We start from the raw sequence: 9,813 nt of genomic DNA on the forward strand, positions 1-9,813 counted from the left end.
GCTGCAAATGGCATTATGTCATTCTTTTTTATGGCTGAGTAGTATTCCACTGTGTATATATACCACATCTTCCGAATCCAATCATCTGTCGATGGACATTTGGCTTGTTTCCATGTCCTGGCTATTGTGAATAGGGCTGCAATGAACATGCGGGTGCATGTGTCTCTTTTAAGTAGAGCTTTGTCCGGATAGATGCCCAAGAGTGGGATTGCAGGGTCATATGGAAGTTTTATGTATAGATTTCTAAGGTATCTCCAAACTGTTCTCCATAGTGGCTGTACCAGTTTACATTCCCACCAGCAATGCAGGAGGGTTCCCTTTTCTCCACAGCCCCTCCAGCACTTGTTATTTGTGGATTTATTAATGATGGCCATTCTGACTGGTGTGAGGTGGTATCTCATGGTAGTTTTGATTTGCATTTCTCTTATAATCAGCGATGTGGAGCATTTTTTCATGTGTTTGTTGGCCATCTGTATATCTTCCTTGGAGAAATGTCTATTCAGGTCTTTTGCCCATTTTTCCATTGATTGATTGGCTTTTTTGCTGTTGAGTTGTATAAGTTGCTTGTATATTCTAGAGATTAAGCCCTTGTCAGTTGCATCATTTGAAACTATTTTCTCCCATTCTGTAAGTTGTCTTTTTGTTTTCTTTTTGGTTTCCTTTGCTGTGCAAAAGCTTTTCAGTTTGATGAGGTCCCATGGGTTTATTTTTGCTCTAATTTCTATTGCTTTGGGAGACTGACCTGAGAAAATATTCATGATGTTGATGTCAGAGAGTGTTTTGCCTATGTTTTCTTCTAGGAGTTTGATGGTGTCCTGTCGTATATTTAAGTCTTTCAGCCATTTGGAGTTTATTTTTGTGCATGGTGTGAGGGTGTGTTCTAGTTTCATTGCTTTGCATACAGCTGTCCAGGTTTCCCAGCAATGCTTGCTGAATAGACTTTCCTTTTCCCATTTGATGTTCCTGCCTCCCTTGTCAAAGATTAATTGACCATAGGTGTCAGGGTTTATTTCCGGATTCTCTATTCTGTTCCATTGGTCTGTCTGTCTGTTTTGATAGCAGTACCACACTGTTTTGATGACTGTGGCTTTGTAGTATTTCTTGAAGTCTGGGAGAGTTATGCCTCCTGCTTGGTTTTTGTTTCTCAGGATTGCTTTGGCGATTCTGGGTCTTTTGTGGTTCCATATAAATGTTTGGATTGTTTGTTCTAGTTCTGTGAACAATGTCATGGGTAATTTGATAGGGATTGCATTGAATCTGTAAATTGCTTTGGGTAGTATGGCCATTTTCACAATATTGATTTTTCCAATCCAGGAACATGGAATATCTTTCCATTTCTTTACATCTTCTTTGATTTCTTTGATTAAAGTTTTGTAGTTCTCGGTATATAGGTCCTTTACCTCTTTGGTCAGGTGTATTCCGAGGTATTTGATTTTGTGAGGTACAATTTTAAAAGGTATCATTTTTTTGTATTCCTTTTCTAATGTTTCATTGCTGGTATACAGAAATGCAACTGACTTCTGAATGTTAATCTTATATCCTGCCACTTTGCTGAATTTATTAATCAGTTCAAGGAGTTTTGGGGTTGAGTCCTTAGGGTTTTCTAGCTATAGTATCATATCATCTGCATACAGTGACAGTTTGATCTCTTCTCTTCCTATATGGATGCCTTTGATTTCTTTTGTTTGTCTAATTGCTGTGGCTAAGACTTCCAAAACTATGTTGAAGAGCAGTGGTGAGAGTGGGCATCCCTGTCTTGTTCCAGATTTGAGTGTGAAGGCTTTCAGTTTTTCCCCATTGAGGATTATATTTGCTGTGGGTTTCTCATAAATGGCTTTGATGATATTCAGGAATGTTCCCTCTATACCCACTTTGGCGAGGGTCTTGATCATGAATGGATGTTGGACTTTGTCAAATGCTTTTTCTGCGTCTATTGAGATGATCATATGATTTTTGACCTTTTTTTTGTTAATGTGGTGTATGATGCTGATTGATTTGCGTATGTTGAACCATCCTTGTGAACCTGGGATGAACCCTACCTGGTCATGGTGTATAATTTTTTTGATATGTTGTTGGATTCGGTTGGCTAAGATTTTGTTGAGCATTTTTGCATCTATATTCATCAATGATATTGGGCGATAGTTTTCTTTTTTGGTGGTATCTCTGTCTGGTTTTGGAATGAGGGTGATGGTGGCCTCATAGAATGTCTTTGGGAGTATTCCTTCTTCTTCAACCTTTTGAAAGAGTTTAAGGAGGATGGGCACCAATTCCTCTTTATATGTTTGATAAAATTCACCTGTGAAGCCATCTGGTCCTGGACTTTTATTTGTAGGGAGTGATTTTATGACCTCTTCAATTTCATTTCTAGTGATCGGTCTGTTCAGTTGGTCTGTTTCTGCTTGATTCAGTTTTGGCAAGCTGTAAGATTCTAGAAAATTGTCCATTTCTTGCAGATTGTCAAACTTGTTGCCATAGAGTTCTTCATAGTATTCTCTTATGGTTTTTTGTATTTCTGCTGTATCCGTTGTGATTTCTCCTTTTTCATTTATAATTTTGGTTATTTGGGTTCTTTCTCTCCTCTTTTTAGTGAGTCTGGCCAGGGGTTTGTCAATTTTGTTCACCTTTTCAAAGAACCAGCTCTTGGTTTTATTAATTTTCTCTATTGTTTTTTGAGTCTCTATTTCATTGATTTCTTCTTTGATCTTTATCATTTCCTTCCTTCTGCTGACTTTAGGACTTTTTTGTTCTTCTTTTTCTAATTCGTTTAGGTGGAGGGTTAAGTTGTCCATTTGGGGTCTTTCTTCTTTTTTGAGAAAGGCCTGGATTGCTATAAATTTCCCTCTGAGCACTGCTTTCGCAGCATCCCATAGATTTTGAGAGGTTGTGTCTTCATTTGTTTCAAGGTAGTTTTTAATTTCCTTCTTGATTTCCTCATTGACCCATTGGTTTTTTAGTAGCATGTTGTTTAGTCTCCATGGAGTAGGTTTTTTCTCTTTGCTTTTCCCATGGTTGATTTCTAATTTCATGGCATTGTGGTCAGAGAAGATACTTGAGATAATTTCTACACTCCTAAATTTATTGAGATTCGCTTTGTGTCCCAATATGTGGTCGATTCTTGAGAATGTTCCATGAGCATTTGAGAAGAATGTGTATTCAGCTTTTTTTGGATGTAGTGTCCTGAAGATATCAATTAAGTCTAACTTTTCTATTGTTTCCTTTAGGATCTCTGTTGCTTTATTGGTTTTCTGTCTAGAGGATCTGTCCATTGATGTGAGGGGGGTATTTAGGTCTCCTACTATGATTGTATTCTCATCAATATCTCCCTTTATGTCTGTTAATATTTGTTGTATGTATCTGGGTGCTCCTGTATTTGGGGCATATATGTTGACGATAGTAACATCCTCTCCTTGGATGGATCCCTTAATCATTAAATAGTGTCCTTCTTTGTCTTTCTTTATGTCTTTTGTTTTAAAGTCTATTTTGTCTGATATGAATGTTGCGACTCCTGCTTTTCTGTCATGTCTATTGGCGTGAAATATTTTTCCCCACCCTTTCACTTTCAATCTATATGTATCTTTTGTCTCAAGGTGAGTTTCTTGTAGGCAGCATATTGAAGGTTTTTGCCTTTTTATCCACTCAGCCACTCTGTGTCTTTTGATTGGGGCATTCAGTCCATTGACATTTAAGGTGATAATTGATAGATGATTATTTATTGCCATTTGAACCTCGTGTTCCAGTTGATTCTATGGTTCTCCATTTTTTTTTTTTTTTTTTGGTTGGATGGTCTCCTGTTATTATCTGCTTGAGTGGGTTTTTTTTCATTTTTTGCAAATGCAATATTTGGTTTTGGCTTGTGATTGCCCTGTTTTTTAAGTATGCTAACCCCTTCCCATAAATGTGTGTTTTAGCCTGATGGTCCTGTAAGTTCAAACACTTCATTACTATATTAAAATTAAGAAGAGAGACATACATATAAACAAAAAGGGTTATTTACCTCCTGACATCCCTTGCCCACATTTTATGGTTTTGATGACTCTTTTTTATTTTTTTCTTTTTAATTTTATTTTGTTTGAAGCATGTTCATGATTAAATCTGTATGCTGGCTTATTTGAGTGACTTCTCTCTGATTGCAGTTTCCTCAGTCCTAGTTCTTCCTCTTCTTCTTCTTAAAACAGCATTTTTTTAAAGATTTTTTCCTTTTTTTTTTTGCAATATTATTTTATCCTTTTTTAAAATTTATTTATTTATTTTTCTGCTGTACAGCATGGGGGCCAAGATACACTTACATGTATACATTTTTTTTCCCACCCTTTGTTCTGTTGCAATATAAGTATCTAGACATAGTTCTCAATGCTACTCAGCAGGATCTCATTGTAAATCCATTCCAAGTTGCATCTGATAATTTATCATTATGGAGGTACAGTTGTCAAGATTGAAGGATGTATTTTATTTATAGTTGTTAGCATATTTAAAACTTAGATAATTAGATATGGTATAGGTGCACTTTTGTTGGACTCTTCCATAGGTCCCAGGAATATTAGGTGTGATGGGTCTGTTCAAATGTAAAAATTTACTTAACATGAGAAAAAAGTCAGGACAATTTACAAACTAAAAAAAAAAAAACTCAAATGCACCACCATGTCCACAAATTTAAAAATTATTCACAATTTTCTTTTTTATATTTATTGACATTTACACATATATTTTTCTTTGTTTTTGTCATGTGAAGAGGTGCTCTTTGATCGCTTCTTCATATGACAAAACATTTTATATTTAATAGAGAGGCTATTACTATAATTCAGTGTTTCTTATAGCATGAAAACTCAAAATTTTACATAATATTAATGTTTAGAAAATTTTTTGTTTTCACAAATCATTATTGGTAATGCCCTAGAAACATCAATATTGTTATCAAACTCAGGAAAACCTTTATCAAGTTTATTTCATATGTGAATTGTTCCAGATAATCTCTCTGTTGTCACCACAATACTTTGTGTCCTATAAAATGAAAAATTCAGATGAATTCTACTTTGTGTGATTTCCATCAAAAGAAATTGGAAGAGCTGTATAGAGGTTGTGTTTAGAACCCATCATTAAGTCTGTTCCTGACAGAAGATAACTTTTATATTCACTGGGTGCTGATGAGATTCTAATTCTTTACAAGTCTTATGATTATAATAACACTTTTCCACAAGGGCACTTTCCTGTCATGGTACAAAAATCCCATTGCTGTTACAATGCTCCATGCTCTGCCACAATGGACTGTAGGAGGATACCTGGGAGCCACCATAACATGTAACAACTTAACTCCACCACAGTGTGCCTGAGAATTATATAAATACATTCTAGTAAGCTTAAACTAAGTGTATCTCCAAGTCAGCCTCTTAACCCAGGACCTTCAAATGCCCATGGCTCTTCTAGTGCCACCAGACACCCAGTGTGATAATAGAGGAACATAATTCTTAAAAACAATTGGAGTTATATGTCTTAGTTTTGCAAGTTAAAAAAAAAAAAATGTGACCATATAAACACACTGGGAGGCTCCTCTCTCTGGATCTTGGAAGGCACCTGTACAAAGGAAGACCTCTACAGCTTAAGCTTCATTAGCTTTTCACAGACTCCTCTCTGCTCCCTGTATAAAGTTGCTTTGCTGTTGCCACGGGTTGTTCTGAAAGCTTGGCTGACCAATATCTTGGTGGCCGGGGCATTCTTCAACTTTTGATGGTTTCAGTGGCTTTATATAGAATAGTGAATACAGTGTAGACCGAATAGACTTCAGCTTTGTTTGCAAAATTCAATCACAGGGCTTTTATAGTAAAAATAAAATCAGTTAGTAGATAACCAACTTTTGTTTTGCAGAAGCTAAAAAAAGCAAGTTTAGAATTGAGCCGGCACATGTGGCAGCACACGGTGAAGAAGAATGAACTGAAATGAAAGCACAATCTGGAAGAATAACTTCAAAACAATGCAGCAGGATGAGAGCCCTGCTGCTAGCGTTTATGATTCCCTCCAAGCCCGGTGCTCACATCCGTCCGCTGTCAGTGCCGCAGCACACTCCTAGGCAACGCGCAGGTCAGGGGGCGCGGGCTCTGGGTTCTCACACAGTATTGTGAGGAAAATCAATTTCAATCCTCCAAGGATGATGCAGTGTAGCTGAAGGTCACTAAACACGATCAGTTCTCTGAACCCCTTGAGACTTGAGAGGAGAATTCCCAAAATTACCACACCTCAAATTTTGGCTCTTTGGTTGAAAGCTTATATTGTATATTTCTGCCCACTTTTACCTGTGCAGGTGGGAGGAAGGGGGGAGGGGCAGTACGAATGTGGATAATTATCTGAACAATCTGCTTCCACAGTACAGCACATTAATGAAGACTGACCACTGTACTCGTCCATGAAAGTATTGCGTTTTGGGGAGAAAAAAAATCCATTTATTTTACCACTGGTTGCAGGCACTTTGTTTTCAATAATGCCTCGGCAAAGCAAGTATTTTAGTAGCATTTAAAATAATCAGTGAAGGAATAGTAGTAAGAAGCATAAAACTTACACATGCGTGTCTCAGAGCAACCCCTTCTTTTGCTTATTATGTGCCTAACTTAATTCATTTAATTCCTGTGACTCTCGATTTTCTTATTCATAAAACGGGACGATAATGACCAGCCTACCAATATTAAAGGATTGTTATGAAGATCAAATAAGAAACCTGTATATAGAAATGCTTTTTCGAAGGAAATGTTACAAACATAAGATACATTTTTTGAACATCTGAAACTAATGCATTAAAGAAACAGGTTTTTTGACTGAGATGTGGGTGATGTACAAAAAGCAGGGAAGTGAAGGGACATGCTGAGAAGAAAGTACACTAGACAGGAAAGTAGAAAGTCTGAGGGCATCACAAAGACCCTGGGGGAGTTTTGAATAAGAGGGTGGGACAGGCAAAGAGAGAAGGATGAGAGGATCACAAGAGGGGACTGATTATCTACTTTAGAGAACAGTTTTACAAATTCTAGATGGAACACGTACAGGGATATTATATGCTAAAAAACACAATGGCACAGTGTAACATTCTATAGAGATTACCTTACAAATTAAGCATTATCAGAAGACAGATTGACTTTTTCAAGGTGCTGTCTCTTCAAACATAGCATAACACAGACTAAAAAAAAAATCATCGTCCTCCTAAGGCATATATTAAGTACTTATTTGTCAACACTGCTAGTGGGTGAAGTCTAATGCACTAGGAAACCTGTTTCAGTTTTCTGTATAGGCTTTGCTCTTTATGTGCCACGGAAAATGGAAAGGATTTATTGTGTGATTTGTAGACACAGGAAAGTTAATGCTCAAACTCTGCCTAGTAGCTTCACCCTCAACTCACAACTTTGCCAATTTAGTTTAAAAAACAGAAACAAACAGAAGCAGTTTGACTGTAATAGAGAGTATTCACATGGGTTCCAGTGAAACCAAATTTAGTGTCCAAACTTGGAGAATATTCTATTCTTAAAACGAAAAATGCACTCCTAGATTGAAGAGCTGGATTTGATCATCTTGACTTTGAGACTCTTATCATGAAACATTTTAATGGATTGAAAGCAAACATGACATGAATCCTGAGCAGGAGAATATTTTGTTCCAGACTTCTGGTCAAAAACATGCCAGATTAAGGTCATTCACCACTTTTGTTTTACTGAGACAGGGCTCTTTGGTGGCATCACACTATGAAGAAGGCACTTCTTTCCTGCACCACCAATTCGAGTTTAGGAATCTCAGTTTCACCGATGAAATAGTATGTAAGAGCTTGACTTCCCTTGGGAATCCTGTCCTGCATCCACTCACGTGGACCTGGCAGGTTATTGCAGTGATTGATAGTGGCCAATGAGGGCAGCAAAGAGCAGCACCCCAGGAGCGAGTGGCTATAAGAGTTTTTGGCTAAGAGAGTTACTTACCAAGAGAGGCAAAATAACAGCAGAAAACTGGGAGAATTATACATGGCAAGCAGTGAAAAGAGCACTAAGAAATACAGAATAGACAAGGAATTGGGGATAAGAGCCTGTCACATAAAAGAAGTGCCAGATGGAATTTGGAAGTTAATGTGAACAACATGCTGGACAAGAACTCAAATAGGAATCAAAATCTAAGACTGCTCATGGAGTTGCGGAGTGAGAAGCAACATGTGACATAACATGACCAACAGACAATTCTGTGTGCTGGATTCTGAGCTTTATCAAAACTCAAGTGTCAGTTTTGTATTTTGGAATTATTTAAATATCTATTTTTTAACTTTTACTACTTTATACTTGTCTATAGCATTAATAAAAATCCTATGTAGGAGTTCCTGATGTGGTGCAGTGGGTTAAGAATCCCACTTCAGCAGGTTGCTACAGAAGTGCAGGTTTGATCCCCAGCAGTGCAGTGGGTTAAAGAATCATAGCCAAAGCTCAGGTTCAATCCCTGGCCCAGGAATTTCCACACACCACAGGTACAGCCTTTAAAACAAACAAACAAACAAACAAAAAACCAAAAAAACAAATCACTATCCAATAAAGTCAGTGAATAATGTTCCTAGAATAATAATTATAGCCAACATAAAGAGTATTTATTTTGTGCCAGGCAATATTCTAAGTATTTTCAACACATGTTACAGAATAAAGGCAATTATGTTTTTAGAATTTTTCTTTGTTGTAATTATTACTTAGGCTTAAGTTTTGAAAGCTCAGCAATGGATATTGCTGGTTGCCTATTCAGGATTCATTTTCCTTTCCTCCTTCTTAAGAGACTCTATTTTTTCCCATTTTTATTTTAATTTTTAAAATTTATTTTTAATTATTCATCTCTTTCCCTATAGCCCATAGATCAGTTTATCCCTGGCCGTAGAAAAGAGCCCTGATTCATTTTGTGTAGAGTAATTCTGTCTCCTTGCTCAGAGTCTTAATTGGTCCAGGGTTTGACATGGCATACAATTGCAGCCAATGAGAATGAAGAGAAGTTTTCTGGGGAATGATTTTAAAGTCCCACTTAACTCTTCCATGAGGACTCTGAGGCGTAACCCCTTTATAGATGACACAGCCTGGTTGTGAGAATTTGGGATTGATTCCAGAGCTGTCTGACTGCTGCAAAGCCCAGGTATTTTCCACTGTAACATGCAATTTCATTCTTAGAATAATACTCTCTCTCTCCCAAGGATATTTACATCTTAATCCCAAAACCTGTGAATATTTTATCCAATGTGGCATAAGGTACATGTTACCTTATTTGCAGACATGACTAAATTAAAGATTTTGAGATTACGAGATTATTCTAGATTATCCAGGTGGACCCAGCAAGGAACCTTGTGAAAAGAAGGCAGTCGGGTCAGAGTAAGAAAGGGAGATGTGATGGTGGAAGTGTATCGAAGTGATGCATCCATGAGCCAAGGAATGCAGTTGTCCTCCAGATGTTGTAGAAATTTCTACCAGAAACAAATCGTCACTTAGAGCCTATGGAAGTGACTCAGCTCTGCCAACACATTGGTTTTAGCCACGTTTATGACCCATCTTTGATTTCTGACCCCCAGAATGATAATAAACTTGTGTTGTTTTAAGCCATTAAATTTGTGGTAGTTTGTTACAATAGCAATAGGAAAATAACACATCATATAAGCATAGTCTAATATTTGTAAGTATCAGAAATATCAAATTTTCAAAGAAAGGAAGTAAATGTAAATTTTGAAATTTAACCAACTTAAAACTCTGTTCTACCACAGTACAAATATTACAATTTTTTCATCAAGTGAAAACAGAAACTAATAATACACTATTTAGGTAGTTTGACCTCAGT

Source organism: Sus scrofa, chromosome 15 (genome assembly GCF_054392235.1).
Source record: "Sus scrofa isolate SSC_HxYL_T2T_F1_AM1 chromosome 15, Sscrofa_HxYL_maternal_Yorkshire_Landrace_v2.0, whole genome shotgun sequence".
NCBI classification, from domain to species: Eukaryota; Metazoa; Chordata; class Mammalia; order Artiodactyla; family Suidae; genus Sus; species Sus scrofa.